Consider the following 13,052-nt stretch of genomic DNA (forward strand, 5'->3'; position numbering starts at 1 on the left):
GGCAGGGGATGGGGCCTGGTCGGGGTTCCCTTATGGTACCCTCCCCCCTCCTCCAGCTCCCTCTCCGCCCCCTAATTACCAGCACGGAGCCCAGGTCCAGTTCCCTGCGGTGGCAAGCAGGGACTGCCCAAATTGCCGAATCTCCGAATCTTCCCCAAGCTTTTCTGAATTGATGCAGAGGTTTTGAATCTATTCAGACCTTTTTATTGGTCTCCCAATTCAATTTGGATTTAGAGATTTGGCCGCTGAATTGGGCCAAATCTCCTCCAAATCAAGTCAGCAACCAAAGCTTTGCATAGCCCTACTACACATGTGAATTATCCTGAAACTGCTTTCTCCATAGTGTGAACAGATCTTTCCTAAGTGGGCCTCTGTTCTTGTAATCCTTGTTAAGATTCATTCACATGTGAACAAAGGAGGTTTCAGGTTAACTTGATATGCAGAAGAATGTCATAGTTCTCTTATAGAACCTACACATAAAACATGTATATTTTCATGTAAAGTTTCTTATTATTTTTCTTATTTCTGTGAAAAAACTATTTGCTGATGTGGCATACTGAAAAATGTAATTAAAGTCCTGAGCATTTTGTTCAATAAGTCCTGTATCAATAGACTGCTTTCATTCAAAATTAGTCAGCATATGTCCATAGCCACTTCAGATTGTATAAGTTTGTTAAGACAGTGCAGGTATTAAAAACAGCTACTTTTTTTTTAAAATAGTGTAGGTGACTTGTAGCCACACTGTATTTTTTCAGCTTACCAGTTGGGTGAATGTAATTCTAAAAGAAGTGGAGGGCATGATCAAGTCAGTGAGACTTTGATTCCCTCAGATGGATAGTAAAAACAGTTTGTAGAGTTGAGGACGTTAGCCAGGAGGAACAGGGATTTGTCAAGTCATATTTCTTCTCTGGAGAAGGTAGGGCTTATTTTTGAATTACAGTTCATTTTGGCTTTTCCTTTTGGCTTTATCCATCATTGAATGTTGGTACCATATGTTTATTTTAAATAATAGTATCAGGAGCCTAGCTAGGAATTTAATGAAGCCCTTGCTATGTGGTGTCACATTCTTTGCCACCTTACTTAACTACAGTACTGCTAGCACTCTGAGCTGGGCTTTAATGAACACAGAGCCCCTCCATATACTGTTTTATTATTGGGTTCAGTACAGCAGTATATTTTCTATATTTATTATGTGAACATATTCAATATACTTGTTTCCAGTTTTCTGTCACTATTTTATTAGTACTTGTGATGTGGATGTAAACATTCATTTTTGGATGAGAAGAACACAGTTGGATACTCAAATGTAAAATGTGTTTCATAAATTATTCAATTAATGTTGTTTGGTGTGCTGTATTATGGACTATACAGTTATACAGAAGCTACAAAAGATTATTACATCTGCTTTCTTGATTATCAAAGCAGATGGCACTTTTTGAACTATGCAAATTCTAAATGTGTTTTTACACTTTCCTATGAAGAGTTTGGCAAGTTTCATATTATTGAGACCAAACTGTAGGATCATACTGTCAGGTTTCCATGGTTTCTGCCTCTTCACTTCCACTTCCTGCTTTTCCACAGAAAAACAATGTTTGAAACTAGTTTTGAGTAGTTTTTCATCAAATGTGTCTGTCAAGGATTAAACTAGTTATAAGGAATAAATATCAAATCAACATTTACAGAAACTTGTAGACTTGAGTTTGTTGCAAAATATGCTTCAATCATTCTGATACTTCAGAGAAATGTTTCGTAATACTGATATATGCTTTAATATAATTTATTATTTTGCCTATACAATATCCATTGTTATGATATCTTGGCATAGTTTTCAAGCCCCAAACAAAATTATTAATATGTCAAATAATTCAGAAAAGAATCATGTGCAACTCAGCCAGACTCCACTGCTCTGCCTGAATTGCAAACCAAACCCAACCCCTGTCAGTCACAGGGCTGGGAAAACCCAGCCCCTCTTCACCATCTCAGGGCTGTCCAGCCATGACTCTGAGCAAGAGGGGAAAAGCCAACACCCTACTGGTCCCACCAGTATCCTCTCAACCTGGCAACACCCTGTGGGGCCCATAAAATCCAGCACCTGAAACCCCATTCCTGGAGTTGCAGGCATTGGGTTCTGAGGTGCCACAGAGGGAGGCAGGACCAAGAATCTACCCCTACCTGGTAGCACTTGTGAGCCTGGGCCTGAAGCCACACATGCATAGATGCAGGTGCTAGCTTGAAGTACTATAAAGGGGTATTAGATTTTTTTCCCCCTTGTGGCACTTCAGACTCCTGCACCTTCAGCCCCACACCAAGTTGCTGGCACCAGTTTTGAAGTGGTGCATGGGGGAGATGCTTCCCCTGGCAGAACTTGAGAACTCTAAGCTCTGGTAGCAGCCATGGGTTTTCCAGAGCCCTAGAATTACTGTGGTGAAAGCCATCCCACCGTGCCCAAAGCCCCACTTTCAAATAGATTCATAGATGTTTGGGTCAGAAGGGACTTCAGCAGATAATTGAGTCTGAACCCCTGCCCTGGGCAGGAAAGAGCACTGGGGTCAGACAACCCCAGCCAGGTGCATGTCCAGCCTCCTTTTAAAGACCCCCAAGTTAGGGGAGAGCACCATCTCCCTTGAAAGCCCATTCCAGATTCTGGCTACCCATACCATAAAGAAGTTTTTCCTGATGTCTAACCTAAATCTGCTGTCCGTCAGTTTGTGGCCATTGATACTAGTTACTCCAGGGGTTGCCCTGGTAAACAGAGCATCTCCTATTCCTTGCAGCCCTTCCCCCCCACAATGAATTTGTAGGTGGCCCTATGGGTCTGCTGTCTGATGGCCTAACAACTGAGAGGCTGTGAGCAAGGAGTGTTGTTAGGAGGGGGTGCATGGTCCCCTTGGGCCATAGTCAATCAGCCCTGATCTCTTTCTTCTGTGCTGTCACCTGTCTTCAGGAAGACTGTGGACACTGCAAAGTATACCAGGATATATGCTTCAGGGCCCTCCAGGCTGTATGCCTCACACACACAATCTTTCTACAGAGCAGAAGGCAGCTAGATGAACACTTCAACTGGTAGAGTTTTTGGCTACTTAATTTAAACTGTTTAACTTCCATGGGTTCATTTGAATGTTTGAATGCGCCCTCAGACAACCAACAGGACCTGTGAAAGCATTTAAGATAAAAGTGGTGTTCAGGATTCATCACATGATTGATGATTCTTATGATATGTTAATGATAATACTGAGAATATTTGCCAATGAAGTATTAGTGTCACCCAAGTCAATAAGTCATCTAACTGAGCCCTAATTTATTCAGATGACATGACAAGAATATGTTTAGAATGAGTGACAAAAATATATTTTCTATTAGCAGAAGATTGACATAATGTCATAGAAAAGCAGGACTGGAAGGGTCCTCACAAGGTAATCCAGCACCCTGCTCAAAGTAAGATCATCCCTGACTAAACCATCCCAGCCAGGTGTCTATCCAATCTGCTCTTGGAAACTTCCAGAGATAGAAGTTACACAGTTTCTCTATGTAGCCTGTTCAAATGCTTGACCACCTTCATAGTCCAAAAGTTCCTTCTAATCTCCAACCTAAACTTCCCCTGCTGAAGCTTGAAGCTATTGCTTCTAATCCTGCCTCCTACAATCACAGAGGAAAGTCAATCACTGTTTTCTCTGTAATGGCCCTTCAGGTATTTGAAAACTATCATCAAATCCCTGCTCAGTCTTTTCTTTTTCAGACTAAACAACCTTAGGTATTTCAGCCTTTCCTAATAAAAGTCATGCCTCCCAAGTGTCTAATAACTTTCTTTGCTCTGAGCTGGACTCTTTCTAAACCATCAACATCCTTCTTGAAATATGGGGCCCAAAACTGGACATGGTACTCAAGGTGAGACCTTAGTACTGTTAAATAGAGCTAAAGGATCACTTCCCTTGATTTGCAAGTAACATTCCTGTTAATACAACTCAGTTTGCTGTTGGCTTTTTTGCAGCGAGCATACTGCTAGCTCATATTCAGCTTATGATTCACCCTTATGTAACTCTCAGAGCTTTCTCTACAGTATTACAGCCTAGGAAGTCATTTCCTAACCTGTATTTGTGCATGCAACTATTCCATCCCAAGTGCAGAATATGCACTTGACCTTGCTGAATTTCATCTGTTTGACTGTGGGCCATTTTTGCAGTATGTCCAGGTCATGCTCGGTCTAAGCCCTGCTCTCTGAAGCCCTACAACTCAACCCAGCTTGGTGTCATCCACAGATTTGCTAAGCATGCATTTAATACCATCATCCAAATCATTTATAAAGTTATTAAACAATACCATACCCAACATAAAGCCCTGGGGAATCCCACTTGATACCTTCTCCCAAGTAGGCATTGAGCCATTGTGGACTTCTTGTTGAGCACAATAATCCAACCAGTTATACATCCACCTTACAGTACTTTCATCTGCTTACTAGTTCCTTAGCTTGTTAATGAGAATGTCATGGGAGACATTGTCAAAAGCCTTGATAAAGTCAAGATATGTCACTTCCACTGCCCTCCCTGCATCCATCATATTATCACAGAAAGAAATCAGCCTTCTTCGCTGTTTCTGAACAATTTGTGTTCCCCTACTAGATCTAATTTATGATCTTTCCAGGTATCAGGGTGACTGCTCTGTAGTATCCCAGATCCTCCCTCTTCCCTTTCTTAATGATGGCCACTATATGTTCCTTTTCCAGTCATCCAGGACCTGACCTGACCTCCAGGTCTGTTCTCAAAGAGGATAGTGAATGGCTTTGAAATGACCTCAGCCAATTCTTTCAGTATCCTATGGTGTACCGCATAAAACCATGCCATCTAGCTTCTCTAAGTAATCCTTACTCTGTTCTGCCATTACTGCAGGCTGTTTGTCTCATTCCCTATATTTGCTGTCAACAGCATTCGTCATCTGGTAGCTATTACTGTTTGTGAAGACTGAAGTAAAAAAGTCATTGAGAGACAAAGATTTCTTAGAGAAATATCTTTTATTCGACCAATTACATAGACATACAGTTAGACAAGCTTTTATTAAGTTTGACTTGAATTTGGCACTACTGTTTGAAAGAGACATCATTGCATGTCTTAACTGTTACTTAAGATAGGACTCAGGTTTATTTAAATGAGAATTCCTTTTGGGAGAAAACATAGGGATAAATTAAGAATACAGTATATGTAGTCCATAAATCCTCCTTGATTTATTTGTGGGTTTTCTTCAACATGCAGAAAACTAGAGAGATCTCTTCTGGGTTCATATTGTTTAGCTACCTGAAAAATAATCCTAAAAGTGCATAGTTTGAAAACATAACTCTAAGGTTATTATGGATGATTTCAGCTATGATGTCTGAACTTTAATTAAAATTAAAATAGGAACTAGATTGCTTGAGATGATGGTGTCTAAAAGCCATATCCATCTTAATCAAGGCTGGTAGTAAATTTGGCTAGCAGTGGTTGATGACCAATTGGTAACATTTGTGAAAGTAGTGATGACTTAATTTCCATTTGTATAAGATTGCAATCTACCTCGTAAGAATCATCATCATGTTTGGCAGTAATGTGAAACAGTGGTTTTTGGTAGCTGCTTCTTCACTCTGGAATTTCTTTCCCCTTGAGGCCTGCCAGAGCCCAAGCCACAATGTCTTCTGAAAGTTCTGTGATAGCTTTCTGTTCAGACAGGTGTTTCATAGCTGTTAGGGGGACCTTACAGCAAGGCTAGGCTTGGATATTATTTGGGGGGGGGTGTATTATTTTAATTCTTCACTTGATTTTGTAAATTGCTTTGTTCCTTTAGTCATTCTCCTGTTCTAAAAGTAATTTGTTCTCTTACTGTATGTCACTGATGCTTTTCTTGGGAGGGTCAGAAAACAAATAAAATAAATGAATAAGAAGATAGATAAATAAATAAATAAAGCAGGGCTTTGGCTTATTTGACCACAGGGTATTGTTTCAAGAAGGATTGCTAGGAAGGGATGAGATCCACCTGACAAAGAGAGGGAAGAGCATCTTCATAGATAGGCTCACTAACCTAATAAGGAGGGCTTTAAGCTGTTTGCTGGGGGATGGAGACCAAAGCCCTGAGGCAAGTGGGGGTGTGGGGGACCTGGAGGAAACACAAGGAGGAAGGGGTAACAGGGAATTCCTCCTTGTTCTTCCTGAGAAAGTAGAGCAATCTGCTAGTTTCCTTAGGTTTCCTGTGCATTCATATACCTCTGTACATGAATGGACAGAGCCTGGAAAACAAGCAGGAAGAACTGGAAGTCCTTGTGCAGTCACAGAACTATGACCTGCTTGGAATAACAGAGACTTGGTGGGAGCTTTCATGACTGGAGCACTCTCATGGCTGGGTACAAACTGTTCAGGAAGGACAGGCAGGGAAGAAGAGGAGGAGTCGAGCTGCATGTAAAATAGCTGTATGATTGCTCAGAGCTCAGGTGTGAAACTTGTGATAAGCCTATTGAAAGTCTCTACGTTAAGTTTAGAGGGGAGACAAACAGCAGTGATATTGTGGTAGGTGTCTGCTATAAATCACAGCAAACCAGGAGGATGAGGTACATAAGGCTTTCTTCAGACAGCTAGCAGAAGTTTCCAGATCACAGATAGGGGACTTCAATCACCCTGACATATGCTGGGAGAGCAATGCAGCAGTGAACAGACAATCTAGGATGTTTTTTGGAGCACATTGGGGAAAACTTCCTGGTGCAAATGTTGGAGAAACTAACTAAAGGCCATGCCTTTCTTGACTTGCTGTTCACAAACAGGGAAGAGTTGGTGGGAAAGGTAGATGTGGATGGCAAGTTGGGCAGCAGTTACCATGAGATGATTGAGTTCAGAATCCTGACAAAAGAAAGAAAGGAGAACAGCAGAGTATGGACCCTGGGCCTGGGAGGTCTGTCTGAGGGGGAAGGGAGTCCAGGAGAGCTGGTTGCATTTTAAACAAATCTTACTCAGTCACAAGAATGACCCATCCTGATGCACAGGAAGAGTAGCAAGTATGGCAGAAGACCAGCTTGGTTTAGCAGGAACAAACCATCCCAATGTGCAGGAAGCATAGCAAATATGGCAGGTGACCAGCTTAACTAAGCAGAGAACTCTTCAGTGAGTTTAAACACAAAAAGGAAGATTACAAGAAGTGGAAGCTTGGACAGATGACTAGGCAAGAGTATAAGAATATTGTACAGGCATGCAGGGATGAAATCAGGAAGGCCAGGGCACAACTGGAGTTGTAGCTAGAATGGGACAAGGATTTCTACAAGTCCGTTGGCAACAAAAGGAAGCTTAGGCAACATATGGGTCGTTTATTGAGTGAAGGAGGCAACCTAGTGACAGACGAGGAAAAGGTTGAAATACTCAATGCCTTTTTTACCTCCGTTTTCACAGGCAAGGTCAGCTCCCAGACTACTGCACCAGGCGGCACAGTCTGGGGAGAAGGTAAGAAGCCCTCAGTGGTGAAAGAACATATTAGGGACCATTTAGGAAACCTAGGCATGTACAAGTCCATGGGGCTGGATGCAATACATGCAAGGGTGCTGAGGCAGTTGGGTGATGTGATTGCAGAGCTGCTGGCTACTATCTTTGAAGACTTGTGGTGATTGGGAGAAGTCCCGGATGATTGGAAAAGGGCAAATATAGTGCCTATCTTTAAGAAGGGGAAGGAGAAGGATCCAGGGAACTACAGACCAGTCAGCCTCACCTTGGTCTCCAGAAAAATCATGGAACAGATCCCCAAGGAATCCATTTCTAAGCACTTAGAGAAGAAAGTGATCAGGTACAATTATCATGGATTCACTAAAGGCAAGTAACGCCTGACCAACCTGATTGTCTTCTAAGATGAGATGACTGGTTCTGTGGATACAGGCAAAGCAGTGGATGTAATATACCTCAACTTTAATAAGGCTTTTGTTATGATCTCCCACAGCATTCTTGCAAGCAAACTAAGGAAGTATGGGTTGGATGAACGGACTGTAAGGTGGATAGAAAGCTGACGGGATCATTGGGGCTCACCAGGTAGTGGCCAATGACTTGATATCTAGTTGACAGCTGGTATCAAGTGGAGTGCCCCAGGAGTTGGTCCTGGGGTTGGTTTTGTTCACTATCTTCATTAATGATCTGGAAGATGGGATGGAGTGCACCCTCAGCAAGTGCATGGATGACACCAACTTGGAGGAGTAGTAGATACACTGGAGGATAGGGCTAGGATTCAGAATGACCTAGACAAATTTGTAGGATTGGACTGAAAGAAATATTGTGAGGCTCAACAAAGACAAGTGCAAAGTACTGTACTTAGGATGGAAGAACCCCGTGCACTACTACAGGCTTGGAACCAACTGGCTAAGAAGCAACTTTGCAGAAAAGGACCTGGGGGTTACAGTGGACAATAAGCTGGATATGAGTCAACAGAGTGCCCTTGTAGCCAAGAAAGCTAACAACAGACTGGGCTGCATTAGTAGGAGTGCTGCCAGCAGATTGAAGGAAGTAATTTATTCCCCTCTATTCTGCCCTGGTGAGATCACATGTGGAATACTATGTCCAGTTTTGGGCCCACCTCTACAGAAAGGATGTAGGCAAGTAGTCACAAGGATGTGACAAAGGATGTGCCAGTGGAGGGCAGTGGAACTAGTTAGGGGGCTAGGGCACATGACTTACGAGGAGAGGCTGAGTAAACTGGATTTATTTAGTCCGCAAAAGAAAAGACTGAAGGGAGATTTGATTGTTGGCTTTAACTACCTGAAGGGTTTTTCCAAAGAGAATGGAGATGGACTTTTGTCAGTGGTGGCAGATAGAACAAGAAACAATCGTCTCAAGTTGCAGGAAGGGCAGTTTAAGTTAGATATCAGGAAAAATTTTCTCACGAGGAGAGTAGTAAAACACTGGAACAGGTTACCCAGAAAGGCTGTAGAATTTCCATCTTTGAAGACTTTTAAGACCTCGCTAGACAAAGCCTCAGCTGGGATGATCTAGTTGGGGATGGTCCTGCTTTGAGCACAGGGTTGGACTACATGACTTCCGAAGGTCTCTTCCAACCCTAATTCTCTATTATTCTGTGATTCTATGAAATACATAAAAAGGCAGACTGTCTGTAGGTCTTCAACAGTGTTTATTCTCTGATTAGAGAACTTCATTTGCAAGAGAAATGTAATGCCAGCATTTTCCCCAATCTATAAATGTATCATATAAAACTATGAGTTTTGCCTTTTGTTTAGGATCAAAAAGTTTCCCAATCACAAAAGCTTTAAATTTAACCATATTTAGATGGTTATCCATAGCTTCCGATAGAATCAATTAAAATTGACCTCCATTTTACAGAAGATTAGCCTGAGCCACTTAAAGCCATCCTCCCTACTTTGATAGCGGAACATAACTCAAGTAGCACTGAGGGATGGATTCCTATAAAGGACATATAAAGGATTTTTTTCCGTGTCATTTCCAAAGCAGTTTTCCAGCTTGAGGAAATGCTCAATGTACTTGGAAAGATACTCCAAGTGTTTCAGCTGTCGAAGGAAATTTGCTGTTTTTTCATTAAAAAAATCTTCAGCTTCTCAAAAATGATATGTCAAATCCAACAAAATAACTGTTGTAGAGATTCAAGATCATTAAGCAGCTACTTGAAAAGCAGATGTCTGCATTATCATAACCTTCATGCTTTGGCATAGACTCAGACTTCTCAACCTAACTGACCTTAGAGCAACACAAAGAGAATGCCTAATCAGCCCTTTCTGTAAATTGGTATTACCTGTTTGACAGTGCCCTTAATAACACCAAGCCTCACACAAATGTTTCATACTTTAAAAATATGTATATAAAGACCTGATTTCACTTGCTGATTTTTTTCTTTAAAGGGATGAATGTTAGTGGACTAATTACTTTCACTAATCTTGAGTTTGTAGTTGGCAGACGTATGTACTTTGGAAAATATTTTTCCCCAACTAAAGTAGATTCATAATGCTTTTCATTACAAAGGGTGCAACTAAAGGATCAAAATGTACCTGGAAAGTCCTAGAATTGATGTTATTTTTCCGGGCATATCTTTCTTATGATAGTTTTCACAGTAGTGTCTATTGTGAAAATCTGCCTTTATTCAGTATACTACCTTATTTTGATAATTTATTTTTCTTAGCAGGTACAAGAGGCACCTTCCTGTAAAGTAAATTTACTTTCATTGACTGATCTTAAATGTCTTACAGCCAAATGTCTACCCAAAGCAGAAACCCAAAATTCAGTAAGGTTTTCATCCCCTTTCATTCCAAACTATAATTTCACTCTTCTTCCATCTCAGATCCCTTTCCACAGAACTAACTTCTAACATGTTTCCTCTCTTCTAACCTAGAAGACTGCTATAAAAGCTATTTAACTAACTGATAAGAAGAGGATGATCTGGTCTCTGAACTTGGCAAACCTTCAGGCAACAAGGCTAAGAAATTAATGCAATTTACCAAGAGAAACATTATGTCCTTGGCTACACATTCATGGCTTTCCACATAAAATTAGGATTGTCTATACATTTTAAATTACCCAATCAATATATATAAAAATAGAAATAATCTTGAAAGTTCTAAAAAGCTCCAGTTAGATGACAGAGGTCTGGCTCCTTATTTCTTGCCTACTTTCTGGCCTCATGATTTTTGCACTCTTAGCTCAAGAATACTCCTTCTTTTTTAACAGAAGAACTGGAGAGTGCATGACAATCCTGCAAGGAATTCAGTCAGAAAATCAGTTTCTTAGAAATTAACAAATTTATGGAATTTTATGTGAAGGAAAGGAATGAAACAAGAGGAATAGATGTTATGGTTAATGATACTACATTATCAGCAGTCAGTGGCTCTGAAGTTATCTGTGAACAAAACTGCCATCTAAGTACAGCATTCATTTCACCAACATACATGTTCCTCGTGAAGAAAGAAGAGATTAAATTCTGTGAAGAAATTGAATGGGTATATGATACCATTCCAAACTATGATATTAACATTGTCCTTGGAAGATTTGTGGTAAGAATCCACTGGGAAAGAGAGTCTCCATGAAATAACTAATAACACTGGAATTAGCTTACTTAATTTTGGCACAAGTCAAAATTAAATTGTGGAGAGTATTATAAAAGCATTCACAAGTTATGAAGTATTTTGATACCAAATGAGAGACAATTAGATAAGTAAAGAGAGCTGGGGAAGAACATGTTGGAGTGTTTCAAGCATAAGGAACAACAGGTGATTTGATGACAGTATTAAAAATCAGGTGAAGTTCAACCTGAAGAGTGAACTGCATGCCTTAATTATCATAATACTGTCATGCTCAGGAGTGTGATAGCGCCAAAAGCCATAAGACAATATTTGTGTGGTTTAGTGGGAGAAGATGGAGCAGGATGCAAATATGCAAAGATGGAGCAGGGTGCAAATCATGTGAGAGTATTATACAAGAAGGAAAAGAAATCAACCACAATATTATCTGATAAGAGGGTAAATAAACATCTTTCAACAATAATTAATGTGATTATAGAAAGATAGAGGGAGTACTTTGATGAGCTTTTCCAAGCAACTGGACAAACAAACATTTGAAGAGCTTCAAGAGCCAATGAAAATGCTAAGGAACAACAAACCCCAAGAGTTGACAATATTCCCATTTATAAAACATAAGAGATGTAACATTGTCTTCTGTAGTCCTCATTAGGAGAAAAAATGGGAAGGGCCCTTTAAGAGGGATAAACTAAATTGGGACACCATAGAGAGTTATAAAAGAAAGGCTTCAGTAGTAAGGGCCAAAAGTACTCTGACAGTGGAGGATAACAAAACTACTGACAGAGAAGGCCAGATCAAAGAGTTTGATAATGATTTGGCTTGGAAAAACCTAACTAAAGTCCAAGCAGGCTAGAAGGAATGGCAGGGAACACCCAAAAGATTAAAGGAATGCTTAGGAAATGGCCATTGATGGGAAAGACCTAGCAGAGACTAAAATGAGGGAGTCTCGGTCTTGAGGTCAGTGCACCCAACCTCAAGACCCGACCCCGAACACTTGATCTCGGTACACCCTTGGAGGCATCCACATGAAATACTTTACTGTGCAGCAGACTGATTTGCTAGTTAGTAGAGTGTCACTGTCTACCTGTGCATAGCAATTAGGCTGAAGTAAACTAATTTCCTCTACTCCTGGATAGTCCTATCAGATAGAAGTGGTATCTAGCAGCACAGTAAATTACTGCACTTAAATGCACGTATAGATGGTGATCTTGGGATTAGTTTACTCCAGCTCAAATTGAGCTGAAGTATATTCAGTCACATTAATTGCATATGTAGATGCACCCCCTGAATTTGGGGACCACAGACTTTACCATGTCTGGAAAAGTGATAAGTACTGGGTGGTCACAGGAGAGGATGAACTAATTCAGAGACTTTAAACATTAATTTTGTTGAATTGAAGGCTTAGACAATTCCAAAAAGGAAAAGAAGGAATCGGCCATCTTCCCAATTTGTAAAAAAAGACAAAATGGAAAATGAGAACTGTGGTAAAATCCCCTGCATTGTGGCCTGAAAGATCCTATCTTTGATACCTTTAATATAGACCTACCTCTTACACTGAAGATATAGTAGAGAATATCTGCATAGATTTCAATTAAATAGGTGCACTCAAGATCACATATTTTCAATTTCTACCTAACGATAGAACTATGCTCAGAATATATAGATAGTTTTAACATATTTTTATAAGGGCTGTGCAAAGCTTTGGTAGCTGATTCGATTCAGAGGAGATTCGGCCTGATTCGATGACTGAATCTCCAAATCCAAATCAAATTGGGAGACCAATTAAAAGGTCTGTATCAACTTGATTTGGAAAAGATTCAGCCATAGAATAAACAGGCAGCAGTCCTCACCACGCTGGACACAGCTGCCTCCAGCTGGTAAGTCTGTTTTGGCGGGCAGAGGGGGAGGGAAGGAGTGTGGGGGAGGGAGGAATTGGGGTTGGGACAAGCTGCCTAGCCAGGGTGGGGGGAGCAGGACTTGGGGAAGGGGGTGGAGGGTGTGGGATGCAGGCACAGCAGCACTGGGAGTG

Source organism: Gavialis gangeticus, unplaced genomic scaffold (genome assembly GCF_001723915.1).
Source record: "Gavialis gangeticus isolate Ggan-Ray unplaced genomic scaffold, GavGan_comp1, whole genome shotgun sequence".
NCBI classification, from domain to species: domain Eukaryota; kingdom Metazoa; phylum Chordata; order Crocodylia; family Gavialidae; genus Gavialis; species Gavialis gangeticus.